General features: G+C 36.1%; 1 protein-coding gene across 1 annotated transcript in view; it reads right to left on the bottom strand.

Annotated features, from left to right (window-relative positions):
* The window catches only part of LOC106867625 (roundabout homolog 2), a 387,456-nt gene that overhangs the window by 145,138 nt on the left and 230,927 nt on the right, over positions 1-11,391 (bottom strand). The gene's annotated exons all lie outside the window — the stretch shown is intronic.

Here is an 11,391-nt window from a genome sequence, read left to right on the forward strand (position 1 = left end):
ATATATATATATATATATATATATACATATATATATAATGGCACTCACCACATTTAGTTGAATTTGCTTGTATTATTTAATAACAATTTGATTCGGTTCCATGCTCAGTTTGTACAAGCTTGACAAGTGAGTCTTGTTTGAGGAGCATACAGACCACTAAGCAGCATGGAGTCAAATCAAACAATCATTGAACAATGTGTATACATACTTATATGCTTACAAACATGCATATACATATATATATACATATATATATATGTATATATATATATATGTGTGTGTATATATATATATATATGTGTGTGTGTGTGTGTGTGTGTATATATATATATATATATATATATATATATATATATATATATATATATGTGTGTGTGTAGATAGATAGATATACATACACGAATATATAAACATACATACACACACATATCTTAAGAAATGACATGTTGCATTGAATGAAAGAATTATATTTACTCAAGAAAATCAAGTGAGATTTGTTAAGTCTATACAAATTTGAATAATAAACGTTTTTTTTTTTTTCTTACATGATTTTTCGTGAGTTTTCCCATCGAAACAGCGCCAGCATTTTACTCAATTGAAACATGGGTTGTACATGTAAGCTACAGAAATGGTTTTACCTGTTTCGTAATGTCCATGTTTAATTCATAACAGAAAAGTTGTAAATCGATTTTCTTTTATTCTTAAGAAATTTTCTCCTTTCTACCTAGATTTCTTTTTCTTGCTTGGCTTTTTGTCTGCATTGTGAGCATCAGAACACTTAGGATTCTGACAGATCCAGCAAACCCACATTAATTTCACAAGAACAGATTGTGAAATGATGATGATGACGATCATGACAACAATGATGATGGGGACAGTAGAGGTGGTGTTGATGATGACAGCGACTATCATTATTATTATTATTATTACTATTTGAGCTGGCAGAACTATTAGCATACCAGGTGAAATTCTGCAGTGGTCAGCTTCACCTTTTGTCTTTCCGGGCCAGTAAAATAGGTACTAGATGAGCACTGGGGTTCAATGTAATGACTAATCCCCTCCCCCCCAAATTGCTGGCCCAGTGCTAAAATTTGAAACTATTATTATTATTGTTGTTTGAGCTGGCAGAGCCATAAGCACACCAGGCAGAATGCTTCGAGGCATTTCACCCATCCCTTTGTTCTGCGTTCAAATATGGCCACTGTCGACTTTGCCTGTCATCCTTTCGGGGTCGATGAAATTGGTACCAGATGAGAACCGAGATCGATTTAATTGACTTTCCCCTCCTTCAAATTTCAGGTCTTGTACCTATAGTAGAACGGATTATTATTATTATTATTATTATTATTATTATTATTATTATTATTATCATCACCATCATATCTGCTTTAAGGTGCCCATATTTAATCATCATCATTTTAATATCTACTTTACAGTGCTTGCAAGTGTCAGATAGAATTGAGTGTTGGTTTTCTGTGGCTGGATGCCCTTCCTCTCACCAACCCTTGGCTTGTTTCTAAGCAAAATATGTTTGTTTAAAATATTGGAAATGATTAACACTGTTTCCAGTCTTCCATGTGAAGGTGCATGGCTCAGTGATTAGAGACAGCATCAGGCTCACAATCACAAGGTAGTGAGTTTGATTCCCAGGCTGGGCTGTATGTTGTGTTCTTGAGCAAGACATTTTATTTTCATGTTGCTCCAGTTCATTCAGCTGTAGAAATGAGTTGCAACATCACTGGTGCCAAGCTTTCTCTTGGACAACATCAGTGATGCGGAGAAGGGAAGCTGGTATGTATGGGTGACTGCTGGTCTTTCACAGACAACCCTGCCTGAAACTTTTCTAGGTGCAATCCCATGGTCATTCATAACCAAAGAGGGTTTTTACTCTTCTTTCGAAAACATATCTGGTCATGGGGCAATATTACCTAACTGAGAAACAAGTGAAGGTTAACAACAGGAAAGGCATCCAGCCATAGAAAAATCTGCCTGAATTCACTCTGCCTGATACTTGCAAACATTGGAAAAAGTTGATGTTAGATCTTTAGCTTTTAAGCAAGCCATACCCAGCCAAATATTTGACCCGTTTTATATTTAAACTAACCAGGTTACCCCTGGAAGATGCCTCATGACAGGCCCTGGACTAGATGGCTGGACAGGACTAAGAAAGACCTCCAGAGGCTCAAAGTCACCTTGGAGGATGCAGAGGGGCTGGTATAGTACCACCAACAATGGAGAGTAATGGTGGACTTAGTCAGCTCTACATATGACCACTAATTACACCTGCCCTACAATGTCTCTAGAATCACTAATTACACCTGCTCTACAATGTCTCTGGAATCACTAATTACACCTGCCCTACAATGTCTCTGGAATCACTAATTACACCTGCCCTACAATGTCTCTGGGACCACTAATTATGCCTGCCCTACAATGTCATTTTAAAGATAATCCATCACATTATTAAAATCTTAAAACTACAAGATAATACAGAAACCTTAAGGAAGGATAAACAAGAGTGTCAGGAGATCAACATATTATCATGAAAGAAAGAGAAGAGGTTAATAAATATGGAGACCCGAGAATTGAGATTGCCAAGATGTGACAGCTACGTGAGTCAAGTATAAAGGTTATCCCTGTTGTCAACAGACCATTGGTTTTGATACCACTCAACCTGAAGAAACCTTAGAAATACCCTACAACCTAGCTGTATGACAAAAATCAGCTTTACTTGGAATTGTATGCATATTGCGTAAAGTACTGTCTGTTTGAGATCCTTGTTATAACTTGACAGACAGTACAAACCCACAGTAGACACAATACCTTCAATCCACATCAGAGTATTAGATATTGTGTGATGTCTTCAATAGTAGTAATAATATCAGGTTATTAAGAATGGAATGTTTGATTTTGTACTGAAAGTTTATTTTACTTTATCTCAACAAAAAGCAATGCAGTTAATAAAAGTATGCACCTAAATTATCAACACAATTTTGCTATTTTATGCCAGCAGCGAAGAATTCTGGAGAGCAAGAGGTGATGAAATCATGAAAGACTGTTTTTGCATCTTCTTCAGTTTCAAAATGTTCCATTTCTTGCTGAGTGTCTTCCCGACACCTAGGGCAAAGAAACTCACTGTATACACAGGTAGACCATTAAAACAAACACACCAGATTGTTCATTACAAAGTCATGTGATAGAAAAAAAGGGGGCAGGAAGACAGAGAGAAAATGGAAAAAGTAAAAATGAACAAAGAAAATGTTGTCTAGAAATTGTGATAGTTGGTGCAAAGTCTGGTGAATATGGTGGATGACAGAGTACTTCCAAGTTCAGTTCCTGTAGCTTGAGTAACATTCTTTGTGCAACATGTGGTCAAGCATTGTCTTGCAAGAGAACTGGCCTGTCTCTATTGACCAATCTTGGTTGTTTAATTCCAGTTTCACTCATCATTTCATCCAATTGATTCATGTATACTTCTGCTGTGATTGACTTACCAGATCTCATGAAGTTGTAGTGGATGACACCAGCGCTGGACCACCAAACAGACACTATTAGCTCTTTTTGGTGAATATTCTTTTTTGGATTGTGTTTTGGCACTTCATCTCTATCCAACCATCATGCAGAACGCTTGTTATTGTTGAAAAGAATCCATTTTTCACCACACATAACAATATGAAGCAAAAATGGTTTCTCTTTTATGCTGTGGCAGCAAAGAACAGCAAGTTTCAAGATGACGTGTCATTTGATGCTCATTCAGTTCATGTAGTACCCACTTGTCCAGCTTCTTTACCTTGCCCATTTGAAATCGAAATCGAAATCAAATTCAATGACTGGCATCTGTGCTAGTGGAGCGCTAAGAGCACCATCCGAGCATGATCGTTGCCAGAGCAGCTGACTGGTTTCTGTGCCGGCGGCACATAAAAAGCACCGTTCGAGCGTGATTGTTACCAGAGTCGCCTTACTGGCACTTGTGCTGGTGGCATATGAAAAAACATTTGAGCGAGGTTGTTGCCAGTACTGCTGGACTGGCTCCTGTGCAGGTGGCACATAAAAAACGCCACTTGAGCGTGGCCGTTGCCAGTACTGCCTGACTGGCCCTCATGCTGGTAGCACGTAGAAGCACCCACTACACCCTCGGAGTGGTTGGCATTAGGACGAGCATCCAACTGTAGAAACTCTGCCAGATCAAATTGGAGCCTGGTGCAGCCATCTGGTTCACTAGTCCTCACTGAAATCATCCAACCCATGCCAGCATGGAAAGCGGACGTTAAATGATGATGATCATGATATGTATATGTATGCATGTGTATATGTACGTATATATGTATGTGTGTCTTTGTATCTGTGTTTGTTCCCCACCACCTCTTGACAACCGGTGTTGGTGTGTTTACATCCCTGTAGCTTTGCAGTTTGATGGAATAAGTACCAGACTTTGAAAAACATACTTGAGTCAATTCATTCAGCTAAATATCCTTCAAGGTGGTGCCCCAGCATGGCCACAGTCTAATGACTGAAACAAGTGAGTGATAAAAGATGTGTGTGTGTGTGTGTGTGTGTGTGTGTGTGTGTGTGTGTGTTAATGTGTCTTTGTGTTTGTCCTACTACAGCTTTACAGCCAGTGTTGGTTTGTTTATGCCCCTGTAACTTGGCAATTTGCAAAGTGACAGATAAAGTATTTAGCAGACCCAAAAGAAATATAAATATAAGGTTGATTTGTTTGACTAAACCTTTCAAGATGGTGCCCCAGCATGGCCACAGTCCAATGATTGGAACAAGATAAATGATTAAAATGCACTACAAGACTTTAAGTGTTGATTATTTGCGAAATTTCTTTAATTATTATTGAATTCTAATGCAAATTAAGAGAAAATTCATTACATTGGTCCAAGAAGGAAAAAAGAAACAGTCAGCTTTCATGAAGATACTATGCAGAAAGAAAAAGAAACTAAAAATATAAATATGAACAAAAAAAAAATGAACAAAATATGGTTTGTAATATTGGAAATAGTTAAAAGATATTTTAAGAATACCAAATAGAATTCCAAGAAAGGAATGGTTAAAATAAACTTGCGAGAATAGAAATAAAACTAAACAAGATGGATTGATATGAAAGCACCAGAAATAAAAGAGAAACACTATAAAAGACAAAAACAATTACAACAACAACCACAATAATAATAATAATAATAATAATAATAATAATAATAATAATAATAATAATAATAATAATAATAATAATAATAATAATAATAATAATAATAATAATAATAATAATAATAATAATAATAATCATAGTAATAATAATAATAATAATAATGATAATAATAAAGATGAAAAAATATAAAGAATGGCAAAAAAACAGCAGGTAATGAAAGAATATATTTTTGTGCTTATTTCCCATGGGGCAGTGGAACTGTTCCTGTTCTGTAGCTGTGAATTATGGTAAAATGTTTATCTGAAGAATATATTTAAAATGACTAGAATTATGGTAAAATAGGCTGGTGCTTGAAGTTAACAGAGTTTGTATTAAGAATAACCACATCAAAAGAAGCACTGACTTGCACAATGATGGGCTGGAAAGAAAATAATTGTGTGGTGTGTGTATGTGTGAGTGTGTGTCTGTGTGGGTGTGTGTGTGTGTGCATATGTGTATATTTATGTATGTGTATGTATGTGTATATGTGTATGTATATATAGACAAGTGCAGCACCCTTCCAGGACCTTATATATATATATATATATATATATATATATATATACACACATACACACACAGTACTACCTGTTTCATGGTTAGGTGATCAGTGTCGAGGTGGAATGGCCCAGTGGTTAGGGCAGTGGACTTGCAGTCGTAGAATCGCGGTTTCGATTCCCAGACCGGGCGTTGTTAGTGTTTATTGAGCGAAAACACCTAAAGCTCCACGAGGCTCCGGCAGGGGATGGTGGCGAACCCTGCTGTACTCTTTCACCACAAGCTTCTCTCCCTCTTTCTTCCTGTTTCTGTTGTGCCTGTATTTCAAAGGGCCAGCCTTGTCACACTGTGTCACGCTGAATCTCCCCAAGAACTACGTTAAGGGTACACGTGTCTGTGGAGTGCTCAGCCACTTGCACTTTAATTTCCCGAGCAGGCTGTTCTGTTAATCGGATCAACTGGAACCCTCGACGTCGTAAGCGACGGAGTACCAGCTGTAACTGATCAGTGATTAAACTGCTGGTGGGTGGTGGTGGTGGTGGATGTATTTGACGAGGATGTGTGTATTGTTTGGTGGAAGTCATAACCACCTTGACAAATTCCATCCGAACCATGCCGGTATAAAAAAGTAGACATTAAAATGAAAATGATGATGATGATCAGAAATGAGGAGACAGAAAGACATGAAGATTCTTATGTAAATCAAAATGGTAAATTTATTCTTTGATATTGAAGTAAGTCAATTGTGACAGATAGCAGACATGAAACACAAGTAAATTTATGCAAAAATCCATTGCATAACTGAATGTGTTTAGTAAAACACAATAGCTGAACACACCAGAGAAAACAGCCACAAGCAACAACGAGAAAGAAATGAGAAAATTGTGTTAAGTCGAATACGATTCCACTTCAGAATATAATAACACTAATATGAATGCCAAAGTTCAAGAATTCAAGTATTTATCAAAATTGTCTGTGAATTAGATGGTTTTAACAATAATTAGACATGATCGTGGTTTCTGCGTCATTAAGTTTTACAGTTATGTAGGAGTCATGTACATACATACAACATACATACATACATACATACATGCATATATACATACATACATACATACATACATATATATATATATATATATATATATATATATATATATATATATATACATATACATTCAGGTTACGATGGGTAAATTGTCGCCATTTTATGTTTTTAATTTCGCATATGCACATTGTTTGTTTTTGATTTTGTTGACTGCACAGTATGGTAGGATCAGTTAGGCACCATCTGTGACAAAAACAGCACCATGACACAATTCACTCAGCCAGAAATTTGGAAACGACAGTCTGTACTGCTTGGCATTTCTACAGGAAGCTCCAATGCAAACAGACAGGACAACCGTTGGTTTGCTGTGTCCCCAAAACATGTACCTAAAGTGACAAAATTCAAACATCCAGTCAACATAATGGTGTTTAGAGTGATGGCGACGTTATGCCTCCATTCATCTTTCCACATGGCCTCAGACTTAACACGGAGACCTACAATAAGTGCCTGAAGGAGATAGTGCTGCTCTGGGTCAAGAGGGTAGCTGCTGGAAGACCCTATGTCTGGCAACAGGACTCTGCACCATGTCACACAAGCAGGAGAACCCAGTCATGGCTGTCAGACAATTTCTGCGACCACATCACCCCTAACATCTGGCCACCTAACTCTCCAGACTGCAACCCCCTTGATTATTATGTGTGGGGCACAATTGAGCGAGAGACCAACAAAACTTGTTGGGTCTCACTCTAAAGATGTTGGGCCTCACTGAGGAAATGACAAGGGCCAGGAGATGTGATGATTTGCTGGACTTGATAAGACACATCAAGGTAAGGAAAATCGCTGCCTCTCACACATACAGGCTTGTCCTTTCAGGTGCTGGTATCACATAAAAAGCACCCAAGCCAAAGCTGTGTAATCACACCCATGCTGATGGCACATAAAAGGCACCCAGCATACTCTGTTAAGCTGGAATTAGGAAGAGTATCCCAAAATAGAAACTATGCCAAAACAGATAATTTGAATCTGGCTAGCTCCATCTCAAACTGTCCAACCCATCCCAACATGGAAAGCAGACATTAATCGATGATAATGATGATGTATGTGTGTCTTTGTGTGTGTGTTTTGTCCCCCATTAATGCTCAACGACCAGTATTAATGTGTTTAAGTCCCAGTAACTTAACAGCTTGGCAAAAGAAACTGACAGAATAAGTACCAGATTTAGAAAATCGAATTAAGTACAGGAGTCATTTTATTCATCTGACTAAAGATTCTTCAAAGCAGTGCTCCAGCATGGCTGCAGTCTAATGACTAAAACCAGTCAAAGATTAAAAGAACAATGATGATGATGATGATGATGATGATGATGATGATGATGATGATGATGATGACTAGTGTTGGTCTTTTATTTGATTGATTTCAGTGGAAACGAGAGACGCACATGTATAAATAGCTGTAGGAATTCCACAAAAGACTGTATCTAGCCATCAATACACGTACCTTGGAATCGAAATCTCCAAGGGACAGATTCTTAGACTGATCATAATGGCAAACAATGACCAATGGAATAACTATTGTTTAGTTTATGGTCCCCAAGGGCCAATAATTTAAAATATCTGTCATTCCTTCACAGAATACTTTCAAAATTATTAAAATGAAACCATAATAAATTTCTGATTATCAAATACATGAGATCATAGATTAAGATTTGCAGTAAGAAAATTATTTGATTTGGGATAATTATGTTTGGCAATAAATATGGTTCCACTTTACCAAACTTGTAGAATATAATTACTGCACTTTGAAACAGATGTCAAAGTCTAAAATGGCTGCACACAAATTATTGCTGGTGATGCATATTATTGTAATATCCTATGACAGTATCTAGAACATTTTCTGACGCTCTCACACATTGTGAGTATTTATATACATACATACATATATATGTATGTATATAATACATATATATATAATATATTAAAGTATATATATATATATATATATATATACATATTAACATATGGTAAAGTAAAAATTTATTCTTTTACAAGAATAGTATTGTGAGTGACTTTGAAGTTCTGGCTGGCTAAGCCATCATCAGACTGTCCAACGATGGCTTAGCTGGCCGAAACTTTGAAATCACAGTCAATTCTATTCTTGTTAGAATAACATGTGCGCGCACACACACACACACACACACACAAACATTTATAAATACATTCTGCAAGCTGATTTGGTTGTATGTACATTATTTGTCTATGGAGAGAAATTTTCTCCATAATGAATGTCTTGTTTACAAGTTCGAATGTATCACTGGCATATTTGAACTGGTAGTAACATTGCATTGATAACATGAAGTACCAGTCAAATACTGGGGATAATAAAATTGGCTGCCCATTTTCAAATCACCAGCCTTGTGCCGAAATTTGAAATATTTAAAATTACAATCTTTTTTTGCATATGTAAACACACACATGCAAAAGCAAAGAAAAAAAAAAAAAGAAAAAATTGAAGATTATTACTTAATTTTCTTCATTACCAATATTTACACTTTCATTTCTTGTTTGTTACATGCAATAACTATTTGAATCGATAACGATTTAGCATTTATAATTAGCTTTGCTTAAAAGTTATTCCCACCCACCTCTTGCCCTCAAACAAAAAGAACAAATATTAATGACAATAATAATAATAATAATAATAATAATAATAATAATAATCTGAAGAAGAAGAATCTTTAAACACTTCTTCTGACAAATTAACCAAATTCATGCAATTATAGGAGGATTATTGATGTTTTATTTCAAAATTTTAATTAACCCACTCTAAAGAATTTTTTTTTTTATCTTCAAACATTGTTATCTGAAAACCATTAGCAAATTCCTTATCAGTAAATAATATTTAATTGCTGTTTATTACCATCTGTTCCATCACAAAGCCATCTTGCAGTAGGACCTCCTCCAATCTTTTCTCCCAAAACCACCATCACCGACACCAATAACAACAATTTTATTCCCCACCCCCAGTAGTTTAAAGTAAAAACTTTAACCTTTAGTTTTTAAACTAGCCATTTCTGGCTGAAATATTCTACCTGCTTTTTGTTCAAACTGACCAAACCCAGCCTCATACACTGACCTTACGTTGTCAATCACATCATCAAAATCTTGGAGTTACAGGATACTGCTTGATTAGTTCAAAACAATGGGGATAAATAAGGATTATATTTGACAGAGGAATTAGAATGCTAAAGGGTTAAACTGCATTTGGTTTTAGAATCATGGTATGAGATTTTCCAGGGTATTGAAGAATGTGGAATCACTTCTGAGACACTATTATTTCCAGATCAACATGGCTCAGTGGTTAGAGTGTTAGGCTCACAATCACGAGGTAACGAGTTTCAATTCCAGATCAGGCCATGAGTTGTGTTCTTGAGCAAGACACTTTATTTCACGTTCCTCCTGTTCATTCTGCTATAGAAGTGACTTGTAGCATCACTGGTGTCAAGCTGTATCGGCCTTTGCCTTTCCCTTGGGTAACATCGGTGGTGTGGAGAGGGGAGGCTGCTATACACAGGCGAATACTGGTCTTCCATAAACAACCTTGCCTGAACTTGTACCTAGGAGGGTAACTTTCTAGGTGCAATCCCAGGGTCATTCATGACCAAAGGGAGTCTTTACCCTCTGACCCAGAATTATAGCATCCATTCTGGTATTTCTTCTGGATATTTGTCCAGCCAGAACTGGATTTTGTGGTATGTTAGTGCAGGGGTTTTCAAACTGTGGTCCGTGGACAGCAAATACTTTTTATGGGCAATTTGATTTTATATATGTTTTTTAATTGAAATCTTTTAATTGACAATAAACCTATTTGTTAAATACTGTTAAATAAATAAATGTAAAAATATATGTTATTTTAAGCAAATATTTATGTATAAATTTCATAAGCGTTTATAAGGGGGTCCCTAAGGTAAAGCCTGAAATATAAAGGGTCCGCAAGTCAAAAAGTTTGAAAACTCCTGTGTTAGTGTATAGGTTTATCACCTTAAATGTAGCCATGACTGTTTCTGCCTTGACCCTTCTCTGGTAGGTGATTTAACATATCTAAGTCATCTCTAATATAGCTTTTAATGTATTTCAGAAATGGTTTCAGGAGGATGTCCCTGAGGCAACTTATTTGATGTATTTCACAGGATAGTCCAGCAACAATGGGCTCTAGCTTTAGGTCTCCTGGCGCTGGTGTATGTATGTACACCTTTTGTGATATTTCGATGGCTCTCATTTATAGTTTGGTTTTTGTGAATTTTTGGTAGACCATAGAATAGGTTGGGTTTACATTTAAAGTTTGTTAAATAGTATATTTCTTCTTTTGTTAGGTCCTTTCCGTGGATTTCGATTAGTGAAAAGAAGTCTTACATTATTTTTTGTGAGGTGTAATCATTGACTTTTTCATAGTGTTCATCATTATTGAGTAGGGATAAAACTAGATTTTTGTAGCAAAATGTGTCCGTTACTGCTACTGTACTCCCTTTGGAAGAAAAAAATGTTATTTTGTACAATATTGTATAATATTTTTGCTATTATTATTCTGATATATTCTTTAGTCTTGTAAAACAAATCTTCTGTTTTTTCACCTTATTTTCTTTCTGTGTATATAT

This window comes from Octopus bimaculoides, chromosome 27 (genome assembly GCF_001194135.2).
Source record: "Octopus bimaculoides isolate UCB-OBI-ISO-001 chromosome 27, ASM119413v2, whole genome shotgun sequence".
Classification (NCBI taxonomy): Eukaryota; Metazoa; Mollusca; class Cephalopoda; order Octopoda; family Octopodidae; genus Octopus; species Octopus bimaculoides.